General features: G+C 34.1%; 1 pseudogene; it reads left to right on the top strand.

Annotated features, from left to right (window-relative positions):
* The first annotated feature begins 1,427 nt into the window (after nucleotides 1-1,427).
* Nucleotides 1,428-1,545, top strand: LOC123663118 (annotated as a pseudogene).
* The last annotated feature ends 16,094 nt before the right edge of the window (nucleotides 1,546-17,639 follow it).

Here is a 17,639-nt window from a genome sequence, read left to right as displayed (position 1 = left end):
AACATAAAATCAAAAACAGCGTGCTTAAACCGAATATGGTGAAGATTGGATAATATTTATGGTATAAAATGTCTCGGAGGTAAAATGCAACGATAATATTGTCATAAGCAGCTTACAAAAAGAAGTGAAATCCCACCAAAAACATTTTCATGTAAAATGTTGCCAAGACGAGATCATATGGCTCGCACTGTCAAAAAGTTATCAGATCTCATGTAGAGCCAAGCTTCTAACTCTACACGCCCTAACTCTACAAGCCCTAACTTCACAAACTCTACAACTTAGTCAAAATATGTGGCTTGGCCGTTTCGCTACCGTCACGTGGGCGTAAGGTGAAAAATTTTTTCACTGTTTTTTACTTTTCTGTCATACAATAGTTCTATTAAAGAAAAAATAAAAAGAAGAAGAATAATTGATATACATATAATACAAATAAAAATAAAAAGAGAAAATATATTTATATAAATGAGACAAGAAAGTCGTCATCTACAACATCGGCAGCCGGTAGTAACGAAACGGCCAAGCCACATATTTTGACTAAGTTGTAGAGTTTGTGAAGTTAGGGCTTGTAGAGTTAGGGCGTGTAGAGTTAGAAGCTTGGCTCTACATGAGATCTGATAACTTTTTGACAGTGCGAGCCATATGATCTCGTCTTGGCAACATTTTACATGAAAATGTTTTTGGTGGGATTTCACTTCTTTTTGTAAGCTGCTTATGATAACATAACTAATACATAATAATACTTATCTTTTTCCCCGAGAGCTCCGCACCGGTCGACGTGTCAAACAAGAATCCCCAATCGAGTCCGAACACTCGTTTTATAGACGACGACAAAAAAGTATAGTCCTACCCACATGTTATATTATCAAATATTACATTTCTTTATTTACACTTAGTATACACCAAACAAGAAATAAAATAAACAAGCAACATTAACAATAATAATGTGAAACAACTCTATAGACATACATACATTCCTATATAGATAGATACATTATAAATTAACTATTTCATTACTTAATATAAAATAATCTGACACACGCGTATTGTTAGTTGTTATTATATTGCTGTTTCATTCATAGTGCAAGCACAGTAGTACGTTTTAATCTTAATTTAATCCTATAATATTATATATATGTATAGTATAGGAGGACTGTTACTAGAAACGACAAGGATGAAAGATTAGTGTTCTTTACTAAATACGGTTTATATTGTATTATAAAAGTTCTGAATAACATTAATAAGTAAATGTCACAGTTAGCTGTGTCATATTAACCTCCATGTAAAACTACTGCGGACTTAGTGACGCTGTATTTCGTGCAAAATACTAAAATTTTGCTATAAAACATAGTTTATTTTTAAAATGAAACTTTTTTAGGCGTATGGGGGGTAAAATTTTTTCGGATCAAACGCGTCACGCGTCACGCATTTTAAACGTCCATACCGCGTTACATACACCGGTTCTCGTCCGATCATCGAAGTTAAGCAACGTCTGGCGCGGTCAGTACTTGGATGGGTGAAGCCTGGGAATATCGCGTGACGTTGGCTGTTTGTTTTTTTATTTCGTTTTTTTTTTTTTTTTATTAGTTTTTTTGAATTAGTTTGCCAAAGAAGTTTCACATCTGACATGTATACTTTGTACGCACGCAATTTTGTTTTTTTTTTTAATATTTTTTTTAAATAGTAACCGCGGGGTTTCCTGCCATTTCTTCTCTGGAGAAATTACATTCCGAAATGACTTCACTTATAACAATCATTAAAATTTGTTTTGTAATATGAAGATTCGAAGGTACTTTTGAAGCCTATTTGAATCATTTTTGATTTGAAGCTTTTTTGATTTTGATATTTTACTTTGATTGTAAGAATCCTCATTTTTTTTCAGTATATGATCAGTTATCGATCAACTTTATTTCACATCCCAAGATCTCTATGCTTTTGAGAGTCACAGTTAAATTAAATGTTTAAATCTATAATATATATAAACGCGAAAGGTCATTCATCACGAAATCTCCGAAACTATAACACCTACAAACTTGAAATTTGGCAAGTAGGCTCCTTATAGGACGTAGACATCCGTTAAGAACGGATTTTACGAAACTCAACCCCTAAGGGGGTAAAAAGGGGGTTGGAAGTTTGTATGAAAGTCCCATGTTTTTGAAGTAAGAGACTTGAAATTTAAAATGTATACCTTATAGATGATGAGAAGGTGTTCAAATAATGAATCTTTAGAAATCAACTCCCTTTTGGGGTTAAAACGGGGGATGGTAGGTTTACTCACTCATCACGAAATCTCCGAAACTATAACACCTACAAACTTGAAATTTGGCAGATAGGCTTCTTATAAGGCGTAGACATTCGCTAAGAACGGGTTTTACAAAACACGACCCCTAAGGGGGTAAAACGGGGTTTGGAAGTTTGTATGAAAGTCCTATGTTTTTGAAGTAATAGACTTGAAATTTAAAATGTATGCTCTATAGATGGTGAAAAGGTGTCCAAATAATGTATATTTAGAAATCAACTCCCTTTTGGGGTTAAAACGGGGGATGGTAGGTTTACTCACTCATCACGAAATCTCCGAAACTATAACATCTACAAACTTGAAATTTGGCAGGTAGGCTCCTTATAAGACGTAGGCATCCGCTAAGAACGGGTTTTACGAAACTCGACCCCTAAAGGGGTAAAACGGGGGTTGCAAGTTTGTATGAAAGTCCTATGTTTTAGAACTAAGAGACTTGAAATTTAAAATGTATACTCTCTAGATGTTGAGAAGGTGTTCAAATAATGTATCTTTAGAAATCCACTCCCTTTTGGGGTTAAAATGGGGTATGATAGGTTGACTCACTCATCACGAAATCTCTGAAACTATAACAGCTACAAACTTGAAATTTTGCAGATAGGTTCCTTATAGGGCGTAAACATCCGCTGAGAACGGATTTTACGAAACTCGATCCATAAGGGGATAAAACGGGGGTTGGAAGTTTATATGAAAGTCATATGCTATTAAGGTAAGAGACTTGAAATTTAAAATGTATGCTCTATAAATGGCGAGGAAGTGTCCAAATAATACATCGTAATCTATATATATAAAAGAGAAAGGTCACTGATTGACATCACGAGAACTCAAAAACCGCTGGATGGTCCATCCATCCAAGATGGACAAAGATGAAATTTGGCAGGGAGGTAGATTATAGTTAGTAGATGTCCGCTAAGAACGGATTTTGCGATATTTCACCGCTAAGGGGGTTTAATTGGGGTTGATAGTTTGTATGAAACATATACAGCCGCTATAAGTTGGCCTGAAAGGCTATTTATACTGCAGCCTGAAAATAAAACTAAAAATGTGGTGTATAGAGAGGTTTTATAAAAATAACTATTAAATTATACTAAATTGTGCGTTTGAAAAAGTTACTCAGAGTGATAAGCATTTCAAGTGGCTGAAATAAAAAAATAATTTGCGTTAAGCAGCTTAATAGTAATGCATATCTTTATAACCACGCGGACGTAGTCGCGGGCAATAGTTAGTGTATTATAAAACAAAGTCCCCAAAAGCGTATGTGATCGATTCCTTCAAAATCTACTGAACGGATTTTCATGCGGTTTCACCAATGGAGAGAGGGCTTCAAGAGGAAGGTTTACGGAACGGCTAAGCCGATTTTGATGAGAGTTTCACTGGAATTTTACCGGGAAAACTTTGTGACAAACGGATTTAAACGCGGGCGAAGCCGCGGGTACAGCTAGTTAAAATATAAAATCAATAAAAATAAATTGACATTTAACTTGACAACTTTCTTTTTCTTCCGTAATTTATTTATTACTTTTTTATTTTTTTTATTTTGTAGTTGATGAATGGCAACGTTACTTACCATGAACATAGAACTACTTAGAAGTATTATTTGACTTTGAGTTTAATTATAGTCTCAGTAGAATTAATTATTGAGCGCAGATTGCGTGGGAAAATCCAGTAACAAATTATTCGGAATTTTACGGCAACGAAAACGGCAGCAGAATAATTGTTAAATCGAAGTGATTTGTAAGATGAAACATTATCGCGATCCGTTATAAAAGCTTCGTGTATGAGAATGCATATTCGTTGATTGATTTGCATGTGAATGGGAACGAATGGCAGCGAATGGAATTAAAAAAAGTAAAAAGTAGCGGTAGTTTTCTAATTTTTTTTATTTAATCTTATTTGAATGGAACCTACTGATAAGATTAATAGTCTGCCTTTTTATGTTTTGGATACTTATCTAATATCTCAAATACAATAAAGAACGATGGCTTACTAGAATGCTGTCATTAGTTTCAAGGAGGCTAAAACGATTTTTTTCCCATTAAACCAATCAATTTTTTTTTCGTAAGTAATTTTTAAGGAGAAACTTGCGCCTGCAGTCTTTCTGTTTTAGATAAATAAAAAACGTGCGTAATAGATGCCTGATTATGTAATACCTCATGTTTTCCATAAATTAAAAATATACGTTTGTCTATAACAGATACAGAATAAGGAACTTATGCTCCTAAAAAAGGTTTTACAAAAAATAAAAAAATAAACAGTATCAACGCTTTATAATATTACTAGCTTCGCCCGCGGCTTCATCTACGTAGAATTGAGCAAAAAAGTTATTTTTCAGTTCGCAGAGTTATAAAATAAATAAATGTCTAAAATAAAAGTAGCCTAAGTTACTCCTTATTATATCAGCCAATGAAAGTGTATGTACCGTGTATACATCCATACGAATTTAGTAAAAAGCGGTTATTTTAATATTACAAAAAAACACTCCAATTTTATTTATGTATATTATTGTATACAGAATGATCAAAAAATCGTGGATCAAACGAAACAGGGAGATAAAGGAGGTAATTTCCAACGAAAAATCATTCTACAGCTTGGCCATAACTTCATTGCACGAAAAGTTATGAATATATTTGTTTTTTTCAATGAAACTATCGAGTTTTTTTACAATTTAATCAATAAAAAATTAAATTGATTAAAAATAATAAAACAAAAGGTGTTGTATTACGACTCGATAATGTATCAATATCAAAATTTGTATTGCAGCTCTTGGAACCAAATTTAACGAGCAATGAATTTTTTTCCGTAAATTTTTAAGCGTTACAAATAATTACTTTTCACTTTTGTCATATTAAGGTGCAAATTTATAAAATGGTAAATTTAAAGGAAAATTTCCTTTCCTTTAGGAAATTTTGCTGTGTGGCTACGGCACTAAAGAATTTAGCCACCCCTTCTCTTCCCGTGGGTGTCGTAAGAGGCGACTAAGGGATAACAAGATTCCACAACCACCTTGGAACTTAAGAAGCCGACCGATGGCGGGATAACCATCCAACTGCTGGCTTTGAAATACACAGGCCGAAGACGGGCAGCAGCGTCTTCGGTGCGACAAAGCCAGTACTGCGGTCACCAACCCGCCTGCCCAGCGTGGTGACTATGGCAAAACACATGAGTTCACGTTATTTTTGGCGTAAACTTGTGGAGGCCTATGTCCAGCAGTGGACTGTATAGGCTGTAATGTAAAGGAAAATTTAGATTTTTACTGATACATACTATGTAGTTATTTCAGAATCCACCATGAAAAAGAAACGCTACGACTGTTTGATCACTCTGTATAGTATGTTATGTATTGTATAGATAATGTATGTATTTTTATTCTGTTCTATTGTAAATATTTACGTGAAACTAATGTTCAAACAGGCATTGAGCCCATGTCAATCACGCGATGGTAAAATATCAAGTTCACAAGCCTAAGTAAAGGCAACGTCGAACACAGGACCACACTTAATCAACGTTTCACAAATAACCCAATCCCGGCTGTATATTGAAACGCTCCCGTCGGATTGAAAAGGGTCACAGTTAGTTCCGGGAGCGCTACGTGACGGAAGGGCTAAAAATATTCTTTGAGTCCGTGGCGTGTGCACTTTCTCACATTAACGAAAACATTCACAGTATTATACTACACTTTTTTTTTTACTTTTTAAAGTTTAATTAAGTCTTTCGTTTCGAAAATTGCTTAATTATTTTAAATAACGATAGCTATGCTCGATAAAATTTTATAATATAATTATAACAAACAAAAAAATGTATATCTTGTAGTGTATTCCGCCGATAAACTGTCACGGAGTTTGGCGAGTTAAGAAATTGTAAAAGTACTTTGTCCAAATAAATTATTTATTTATTTTATGCATGCAGAATGAGATATATCATATCTACTTACAAATTATCTTTTTATTTATTTCGTTGTCACTTTCGCGGCACTCAAATGGCATACATTTTCAAGTCACTGTAACTAATTCACAATATTATTAATTGCAAAACATTACACGCATATTAATTTCATCATTATACATTTAATTTGTACGATTTTATTTTTGTATTAGCCACATATTACGGAATTCTAAACAATACTACAATATGAGTAAATGTATAATAATTATACATTTAATCACAAAACTTCCTTTCCAAGGTGTCCACACTTTGTCTCTAACTTCAAGACTCAAAGATTTTTTTTAATACCACTAGGTCGACAAACAAGCGTACGGCTCACCTGATGGTAAGCGATTACCGTAGCTTATAGACACCTGCAACACCAGAAGCATCGCAAGCGCGTTGCCGACCCAATCCCCAATCCCCCCAGGAGCTCTGGTCACCTTACTCACCAACAGGAACACAATACTGCTTAAAAACAGTATTATTTAGCTGTGATCCTCTTTTTTTTCGAGGTACTACCCCAGTCGGGCTGCTCCATATTTTGAGCAGGAAATTCCTGCTGTGCCCTACCTCAGTTAAAATGGTACAGCAAAGCCCAGATTTATTGCACATTAGCTGAATATCGTAACGTTTACAGAAATCATCTATTGTTCAGTGCATTTTTAAAATTTTTGGTCGTTAAGAATATTTTACAGACAGAAAAATAAGAAAAAAACTAAAAACAAATTGACGAATTGGTCGTCGTTTTTGAGTTTTTCGCCTAAAAAATATTTAATATTAATTTATATTTATTTAGATTAAATAATTATAAACTCTTTTATATATAGGAAATTAGTGGTGTCACGGGACACCGGGTAGGAACGAAGTTCCTTCGGATAGTATAGAAGCTACACAATTAAGAAAAAAAAAATGTTGAATTTTATATATATTTTCTAGTTCTTGTTTAATATAAAATTACATAAATAACTTAAAAAAAAGTTTACTAGTAATATTTTAGTTTTACAAACGTCATATTATACAGTCGTGTGACTGATATTACGTCACTTCCTTTATATATTTTTCTTACGGTTTTAGTATCACGTTTTTTTCAGTTCGGTCGCCCAGCCAAATGTCAAGCCTGCCGTAAGGAACTTCGTTCCAATAATTTTGATATATAGGAAAAACAGATTACCGAGGTCATTGTGAGAGTACTTCTGTTAGAATTTATTTTGACTAGCCCGTTGGCGCAGTTTGTAGTGACCTTACTTTCTTAAACCCGCAACCTCCTTTGTTTATGTTCGCGGGTTGCGGGTTCGTAAATATTTAACGTATGTATTATTTTTACGTATATTAACAAAAATAAAATAAAAATAATTAGCTATATCAGTCGTCACAAATATTAAATGGCTTACTGTAGGATCACAGAACCGTGTGTGTGTTATAAGATAAAAAAATAAGCTAAAAAATTATTTTTAAATTTCTTGATAAGCCGCTTAGAAGAACCATAATAGAAGTTATCTTTTATCAGTAAATATCAGTCAAATAGCAACTATTTCTTACAACCCCTTAACATCAAATTGAACCAGTGATAATTTAAAATTGCTAAACAATAGTGGAAATGAAAGGATTTCGTACATTGTATTGTAATCCGGATCGCAATAGACTTGCAAATGGGTACTTGTGTTGACTGTATATGCAAGTTGGGTGCGGGACACCCACGCAACGTGAGGCTCGGAATAGATTGTAACACACAACACATTTACGTCAACATTTTACAATATTGTGCATAATTAGAATTTACAACTTAATAATTGTGTTTGTTCGCAAACGAAAAAAAAAACCGACCTCAATTACATTGACAAGTAATACAACGTAGGTAGACGAAAAAACTTAACAGTCGTCACTACGATTTTCGAGGGTTTCCCTCGATTTCTCTAGGATTCCATCATTAGATCCTGGTTTCCTTATCATGGTACCACACTTGAGATATCTCCAACAAAAAAAGAATTATCTAAATCGGTTCATAAACGACGAAGTTATACACAACATACATAATATATATATTATGTATGTATGTTATATATACGGTTGAATTGAGTAACCTCCTCTTTTTTTGAAGTCGGTTAAAAAACTAAATAATTACAGATAGTTTCGCTATAAGCCATGTCCACGTGGAATGGTGCCAAGAATTCTGTCAGCATTTCCCCGTTGAATCGCCGATTCTCTGGGCAAAAATGCACATACCTTAATGAAAACTGCACTGTTAAGAAAAAGTATAAATTATTAAAAAAACTATTAGAAAGAGTTGAATAGGAAGTGATCAAAATAAAGAAATATAATTAATACTATCAATCATGGTGGTATTTCTGCCACCGGTTGTTTTCTTGATATCTTCAAAGCTTTCTTGTTTTTATGTTTTAAATAGGCTTAAATAGTATACAGGGCATCGAATAATTTTTATATTTCTTCTTTTATTGTAGTTACTGGTTTCAACGAGTCTAAAGTGATCAAAATCGTGTAAAAACTAATAAGAAATGAATTTACATTACGAATTCCTGAAAATGAAAGGTAAATTTTCTTGGTTTTAAGAATAAAACAACCATCGTGGACTGAGGACTGGTAAAAGTACAGTCATGGCGTTTTAACTTCCATGACGGAGCATTCTTAATGACTTATGATCTGCCATACATCCATCATTGATAGTACTGTACTGTTTACCTCATAACTTTTTACTGGGTGGACCGATTTCGATAATTCTTTTCTTTTCTTTCTTTCTTTTCTTTTTCTTAAATCAAAAGGTGCTGCTTGATATGTGGTCTCATTTAACTTTGATCGAGATGATACTTAGTGAGTATTTTTCGATAATGCGTATTTACTTGAACACTTTTTCGTCTACCTAAGTCGTGATACTTGTCGATGTAATTGAAGTCGTTATTTTGGTTTGCGATTAAAAACAATTAATATAGAATCATGTAATTATAATCATAAAAAGATGTTTCCAAAGTGGTTTTAAAGTCTTCTTGAACGAAGACATTTCCGATTTTGATTTTCTCAGGGTAACGTTAAGATTTAAAACTTGTTGAAATTTCAATTTCTCATCCTTGATAGGACGATTAAGTTCTGCAGAATTTTTGGTAAGAAAAGTTCGTCTACTAAGTTCTGCAGAATTTTTGGTAAGAAAAGTTCGTCTACTGACCGATGTTGTTACCAATTATTCCATAGCATCTTACGGTTTGTTAATATGAGGTAACGCTGTAGATATGTTGTTTTAAAATTTATCCCCAATAGGGAAAGGCAAATGACTATAGTCCATACAGCCCCGACGCTGAAGATATTTAAGAGAGAATTTTAATTTTTTAAATTTAAAAAAAGAATGATGCGTATGAACAATAAAATTGTCAGTTATATGCAAATTCAAAAATGGATGGATGCCAAATCCACTAGCGCTATAGTCAGTCGCTATGACCTCTGCGCTAATCCTCAAAACGGAATAATACATAATGATCGATTACTCCTCATATTATTTTCCTTTTTAACAATTCTATCACTCGTAAACTTACACCAGGCTTCTCAATTTACATAATCTCTTTTGTTAAATATATCTGAATAAAAAATGGGTAGTGGTGGTTTTTTGACTTGGTGTTTTATGTTGAAGTAAAACTTTTTTACGCACGCTTGACTTGGGGATAAGCTGGTGAATCTGTGACCAGAGCGTTACGAAAAGTGTGATCGGGCGAGGCGAACGGAGTAAAAGAGAGAGGTGCGAGCACGCATTTTCTTTCTTTCTTTCTCTTTGTCACAAATATATGTTTCTTTTTCTCTTTTTAAAACGTGGTGCCTACAATAACACGTAGTTATTTTTTACCACAAAATAAAATGAAAAATAATATATATATATATATGTACCTACTAAGTTTCCCCAGTCCTTATGGTGTTACTTTCTCGTATAAAGATTGAAGCCAACTATTCATTATGAATGCAACAGACAGCCCTCTTTGCAGGGGCTGTCTGGCTGCTGAAGAAACAGCCGCCCACGTAATCCTGGAATACGAGGGAGTGGCCGCACACTGGGCTACCATGCTTAAGGAAATAAGGACGCTCCGAGAAGCCTGTGAACGCCCCAGGAGGATTCTGAGCTTCCAAACTAGTCAGCCCTCTTTTCACGCATAAGGACCTTTGTGTCTAAATGCGGAAAACCGAGCCCACAACAAAACAAAACAAACAAACATAAATTGAAGCGAGGAGATAAAACTCCGATTCGCCAGGGCTTTACCTACATTGCAAAAGAATGAACTCTAATGAAGCTTCTGTTAGGAACAAGAGGTTATTACGAAGTCTACCAATGATCTTTATATTTCCAATATAATGTATTAAGGTCACTGTATATATTAAAAGAAATACGGTGGTATTAAATTGAGTATCAAATGAGATATCGTAATCCTGAAGCCGCTAATACATAAGCGTTTTTTCGCGCGCGTTCTTTAAACGAACGTCAAAGAAAAAAAAACCGCTCGTGTTTCAACCGCTGAGTCAGACTCGCGCACCGAGGGTTCCGCATAAACAAAATTATTAAAAAAATATTTTCATTATATGACGTAACTAAAAATTTATGCTTTTCAAAATTTCCTTTATCTGTGCTATAAGACACAATACACACAGTAGTTGCTTCGTACCAAATTTTAAGATTCTGAATCCACGGGAAATGCCCTGTAGGTTTTGATTCCCTTGCGAGTGTCGAAAATTTGCAGCATAAACGGTTGTATCTTTTGATTGCCTTGACTTAGAAGTTTGATTTTTTCACAGTTGCAAAGGACAGTAGACCTGTGTATTCGATATGAATTTCAGCTTGATACACGTTCTTAAGAAAAGTGTCTTGACAGACATGGACAACAAAGTGATCCTATACGGGTTCCATTTTATCCGTTTGAGGTACGGAACCTTAAGTAGACATGAAAAATAACGTATTAAAAATTGACTTGATTTTATACAATCATGACGCGTGCTTACATAAATAATTCTCATAGACACCGGGGTTTGTTAACATTTTACAACTTATACAAAATCGGTCTACTTATGGTTGAATCTCTAAGCATATAAACACAATATGATCTGCTCTTATATATTTTAATTTAAAGTAGTTTCAACACAAAAATATAAATTTTATTTATCTTTTTTTTATTAATCGGTTAAAAAGGGGAACTATTTTACTCATACTGAAATGAAATGAAATAAAAATAATAATTTCGCAATAAGGTAAACACATATAACGAACGTCAAAAAAAAACATTCACAAAAAAAATACGAAACAAAAATAAAAAAAAAGTTAAGGTAGGGAAAATAAAAATCAATTAAAACAGCCTAACTTTGGGTTGGCACATTACGAACTTAGATAATAAAGTAGCCAGTGTTACGCAGCAACATTGACTTAGTCACTAGATTAAAAAATAGCGTAAATATTCTACTAAGTACTACGTCACCTGTCACTATTAATTATGTCATTTAGTTTTCCTCCTTAATCTTTCAAAAATTTTTCAAAAAATTATGCAACTAATTTTTATCTTTAGTAAAAATCTAATAACAAATTATATGTAGCGCGTATGTGTTATGTAGCGCGTACCTATATGTTATGTAGCGCGTATGTGGCGCTTAGGAAGCGCTTAATATTTATTCTGCCTATGAATTTTCACGAAGATTAGCGATTTAAGAAATTGTAAAAGTATTTGTTCGAAACTAAAGAATTTATTTGTAGATTCAGAGCTAACGCTGCGAGCACGGTACTTTTGAAAAGAAAGACGCTTAAGAAACGCTAATGCGACAGAGGCCAAAACCATTTCATGAAAAACGGAAAAAAAAAACATTTTCCTACCGACAGCTGTAGCAAGGACTTATAGCCCTTAAGGTTCTAGTAATAAGAGCGAGGCTTACTTCTAATGTCCCTTAATAAGCTATTATACTTATAGAGATTTATCATTCCCCCAGTATCAAACCGAATAAGATTTTGTTTGCAAAGTTTTTCTTAGGAAAAGAAAAAATAAAATTATTATTCCGCAAATGAGTGGTGTTTTGAAAGAAATTTCTGAATACAAAAATAATTGTCAATTCTTAATGGAATCATGGATTTGTTTTATGACTGAACTATTTGTTCCGTACTACGTTTTATTAGTGATAACAGTATATATGTGTGTGTTTAGTTTATTTATTTAATTGTCAAATTAGACTATAGTAGCGGCCGTTCTTTAGTCGTTCATATTTTATTAGCACGAGATATGTTGAACTGGTTTCTCGCTCGGCCAGCTTAAATGTAGAGTTCAACACGCTGCCTAAACATACTATTCCAGAAATTATCTTTTAGAATGTTATGCACGAAGTACAATGGAATTAATAATTATTATAGTAAAATTAGCTAGCTCGGCAAACTTTGTCTTGCTGCTAAACGCTATTTAAAAATAGGGGTTGGTTGTAGAAGGGTTGAAATTTAGGATTGTATGTAATTTTTAACGCTTAATCATAATAAAATAAAAAATTAATAATTTATCTAAAAATTAAAAAAAGGGTGGACTACCCTTAACATTTAGGGGGATGAAAAATAGATGTTGTTCGATTCTCAGACCTACCCGATATGCATACAAAATTTCATGAGAATCGGTCAAGCCGTTTCGGAGGAGTTTAACTACAAACACCGCGACACGAGAATTTTATATATTAGATATAAATACGAGTTATAAGTAAGTCTCGTCAAAATCGGTCCAGCCGTTGAAAAAAAATTGTAAAAAATGTTATTTTGGTGTATGTACCGTGTAATACATCCATATGTGTTTTGTAAAAAGCGGTTATTTTAATATTATGAACAAACACTCTAATTTTATTTATTTTTAATATGTATAGCTATCTTTGACATAAACTCACGGTCCTCTGCTCCTAAGGTAATAGTCGACCCGACCGAACAACGTAAATATGTATATGTGTGTTATTTAGCTGTGATCTTCTGTAAGGTCAAGGTACTAAGTACAATTTACAATATAAAACTGGTTGTAGCTTTCATCATCATAACCATCATTGGCCTTAATCCGTCTATTGCAGACAATTTAGACAGTGTCAGACAGACACTTTGTCACCTAGACAGTCTTCAGGAAAATGCAAAGTTGCCTAAGCTCTGCGACACCCTCCCGACCTCACTGGCTAGGCCCACAGGAATGACGAGTCGATACGTGTGGAGTCAGTTAGGCTGCAGGAGTCTTTCGCATTTTAGAGCTATGCCACGAATGCTTGACGGAGACCCCATTCCGAGTTTCAAATGAAGTTTTCCTTTTCTAGGACCCTGATGATTTTGAGCTAGGTTTATCCCTCGGTCGCCTTTTACGACCCCAACGGGAAGAAAAAGGGTGGTGCTATTCTACTCGGCCGACACCACACGGTTGTAGCTTTACACAATAAATAAATAAATAAATCTTTATTTCATAATAATAAGGAATTTTGAGTTTTATTTACCATCTTATCCAATAATATCGTAGCCCGTTTGTTTTCCTATAATAACTATAAATCAATCAATGAAAACATAACAAAATATTTTAGATATAATATTATAGCAGCGTGGTGGATTAAGCTCTGATCTTTCTCCTGCGTGGGGAAAGAGGCCTATACCCAGTAGTGGGATATTACAGGGCTGAAGCGAGAAAAGAGGTCTCGCAATTTTTGTTGAGGTATGGCACAGCGGGATATATCCTGGTCAAAACCTGGAGCAGTTCGCTTGGGGCAGTACCTCGACCTTACAAAAATCATATGCGATCGATGCCTCTGGTGTTGCAGGCGTCTATAAACTACGGTAACCGCTTACCATCAGGTGGTCCATATATTTGTTTGCCGACCTGTCTAGTATGTAAATTGATAATTAACGGTTTATGTTTAATTAAATATTTTTGTTATTTTTAACCGACTTCAAAAAAAGGAGGAGGTTACCCAATTCGACCGTATATATATATATATATTAATGTATGTTCGGAGATAACTTCTTCGTTTATAAACCGATTTTGATAATTATGTTTTTTTTGGAAAGGAGTTATCCCTAGTTTGGTACCGTGATAAGGAAACCAGGATCTGATGATGGAATCCCAGAGAAATCGAGAAAAACTTTCAAAAATCGTAGGGGTGACTAGTAAATTTAATCATGTTTTCATTAAGTACTATAAAGCACTACTATTTAATAAAGGTCTGGAGTCGATCTGATGATGGAGAAGAAAGATAGTCGAAGTAACTCTTCAATAATTTATAGCAATTACCTGCTTATTGAACTTAATTCGTTTCTATTGATGAGAATTTTGCACCTGTATGAGTTATAAGTGCCATTACAGTCTGATGATGGAGACAAAAGATATTTGAGGGAACTCTTTAACGATTTATAACAATTACCTGCTGTTTGAACTTAATTCGTTTCTATTGATGAGAAATTTGCATATATATGAGCTATAAGTGCCATTTCAGTCTGATGATGGAGACGAAAGATAGTCGAGGGTACTCTTCAACGACTTATAGCAATTACCAACTGTTTGAACTTAATTCGTTTCTATTGATGAGAACTTTGCACCTATATGAGTTACAAGTGCCATTACAGTCTGATGATGGAGACGAAAGATAGTCGAGGGAACTTTTCAACGATTTATAGCAATTACCTGCTGTGTGATCATCTGTGTCGCAGGACCAGGTTTGATGATGGAACCCATAAACACTCGAGGGAATTTCTCAACAATTTACAGCAGTTACCTTTTGCTGTTTGGCGACCGCTTTGATATAATAGTGCATGTGCCGCGTCGGCGGCGCCTAAACACCGACGGTCGCGGGTTCAATTCCCGCTCGAAGTGGATATTTATGTTTATACAAATATTTATTTTCGGTCTAGTTGTTAATCCTTGTGGTTCTCCCAACCTAGCCTCGGAGAACACGCTAGGCTGTCAGTCCCGGTTGTTATTACGTACACCTGATAGCGAACTTTAATCATAGTAATATGTCGACGCGTTAGCGCAGCGGTCACAGCACTGGCTGTTGCGCTGGCGTTAGTGGGTTCAATCCCCGCGCACGACAGACATTTGTATTGGCCATATCGACGGGTCCTACGCATAAGGTCGTAACGTGTTTTTTGAGCAAAATTGTATTTTTGTGTCATTAGAACAATAATAAACCGTATTTTACATTCCTGAAGTCAGAATATTAATATCTTCTTTAAATTATAAGTTTTTTAATTGCTAATAGTCTTAACATTTAAACATTCCTGCGCATAAGGTCGCGCTGCTAGTTGCGACGATATGCTCCGATCTATTGGACGGTGTCCGGGTCATTAAGAGCATAGTACCGACGTCGTATGACATGATCAGAGTCTCCATTTTTAATGTTCATAATAATATTGCTTGTAAGTCAAATTTCTTTGTAGTTTTTGATTAATTTTAATTACTAACACTTATGCGATTATAAACCAATGAAATGAGTAATATACGTTACTCAAAGATTTTAAAATTAGGCTTAAATAAGCATAACCCAAGCAGTAAAATAGTAACGACTGGTGACAATCTTGGAAATGGTAAGTTTTATCGAATATTACTTTTATTATTAATAAATGTAGTTAATTATCTATATTAAATTATCAAACGAATAAACTATATTAGTTATAGATAGTGTTTAATAGGGCTTGACGAAAAATAATACGGTCCGGCGCATAACATCGGTTCGGCCATGTTACGACTGTATGCGCCGTAGACCATCACTAGCAATGTGCCAGTTACGACTTTATACTGCGCTACAGTTTTATTCTAGAAGTCGTAACTTATACTTACGATCATATGCTTGGTTATAATTTAAGGATAATTAATCGCACAAAGTCGTATCACAGTCATAAGACTTTATGCTTTGTTTAGAAATAAAGATACGATTTTTTGCTTTTTCAATAAAGCTTATAAATCCATTTTTATTGACATTTTAGTTCAATTACAATTGGATGATTAATATAGCGATTGAGCTTGTATAAAATGAGATTTTTGATTTCAAAATCACCGACGCCACTTGAAGCTGAACACCAGTGGTCTTTGTACAAGACGATGTTCGGTCAATCTTTTAATTACGATTGACAATTCAGTCATACCGAAGTAGGATATACTAAGTATCCTTCTACTTCGAATGCTGTGTCTAGACGAAAGAAATCGATTAAGTATTGCTTACCTCTTATTGAGTCCAACTCTGACGTCCCTAATAAGGTGTTGATCTGCAAGACAATGTTTCATAAAACACTCTACATAGGGGAGAGAACAGTCCAAATGGTGCTTGGATGGTGGGTCTATTTCTCCTGATCGGCGTGGTGGTACCAAAACTATTGTCATTGATGATGAAATGAAACAGGAAGCTTTAAAGTATGTCAAAACGTTTTAGCCCATTGAATCCCATTATGTGCGCAAAGATTCTACTAAATTTACCTAGACAGCGACCTGACTGACATTCACAAAAATGTTTTCTTTATACAATGAGTGGTGTGCTACTGAAAATATAACGAAGAAAGCGACAACGCTAAGAAAGTATCGTAATATAATAAAACAAAACTTTATTAATACCTCATTGAAAAAGTATATCTTAAACGAAGGCCATATATACTACACAAATAAAAATACAATGACTGAAGACGATAAACAAAAACAAGAAAATTACATGAGAAACCAGACTAAGCCTACAAAAATGAAGGAGAATGATAAAAAAGAAGCTATAGAAAGTGAAGGAAGAATAGTCATCGCGTGTTTTGATTATCAAAAGATTTTAAACTGTCCCCATGGCAATGTATGTTTATTTCATCATAAAAGAAATTTGTTATTTTATAATATTACTATTTTTGATCTTGCTCGTTGTGCAGGTTATAATTACATGTGGCCTGAGATTAATGGCAAACACGGGACATGTGAAGTAGCAAGCTGTTTATCTAAATTTATTGAGACTAAAGTTAATGATGGTGCCAAAGGAATTCAGGTTTTAGTCCAACAGTTGTGTTGGTCAAAACAGAAATTATATTGTGTTTGCTTTTTATACTTATGCAGCAAGAAAGTATGGTAAATGGTAATAACAATATTTTATAGGTTTTTAGAGGGTGAGTATATACAAATCGAAGCGAATTCCGTTTACGCTTTAATTGAGAGAAATGCCAAAAATAAGCTTATATATACATATATATATCCCTGCGCAATGGTTTGATTTATTTATTTATTTTATACTTTATTGTACACCACAAATATATTGCAAACAGTGAATTACAATGGGCGGAATTATGGCTAATTAGCCATTTCTCCCAGACAACCCAGACTTAAAAAGGAAACTTATTATCAAAATTGGGTAGGTGGTGTAGATATAAACTTACATACAAATTTCTACATTCTTATAGTTATAGAAAATACACAAATAAATAAAAAGAAGAATAAAA

The sequence above is a fragment of the Melitaea cinxia genome, chromosome 19 (assembly GCF_905220565.1).
Source record: "Melitaea cinxia chromosome 19, ilMelCinx1.1, whole genome shotgun sequence".
NCBI classification, from domain to species: domain Eukaryota; kingdom Metazoa; phylum Arthropoda; class Insecta; order Lepidoptera; family Nymphalidae; genus Melitaea; species Melitaea cinxia.
This window is presented reverse-complemented; position numbering and strand designations above follow the sequence as displayed.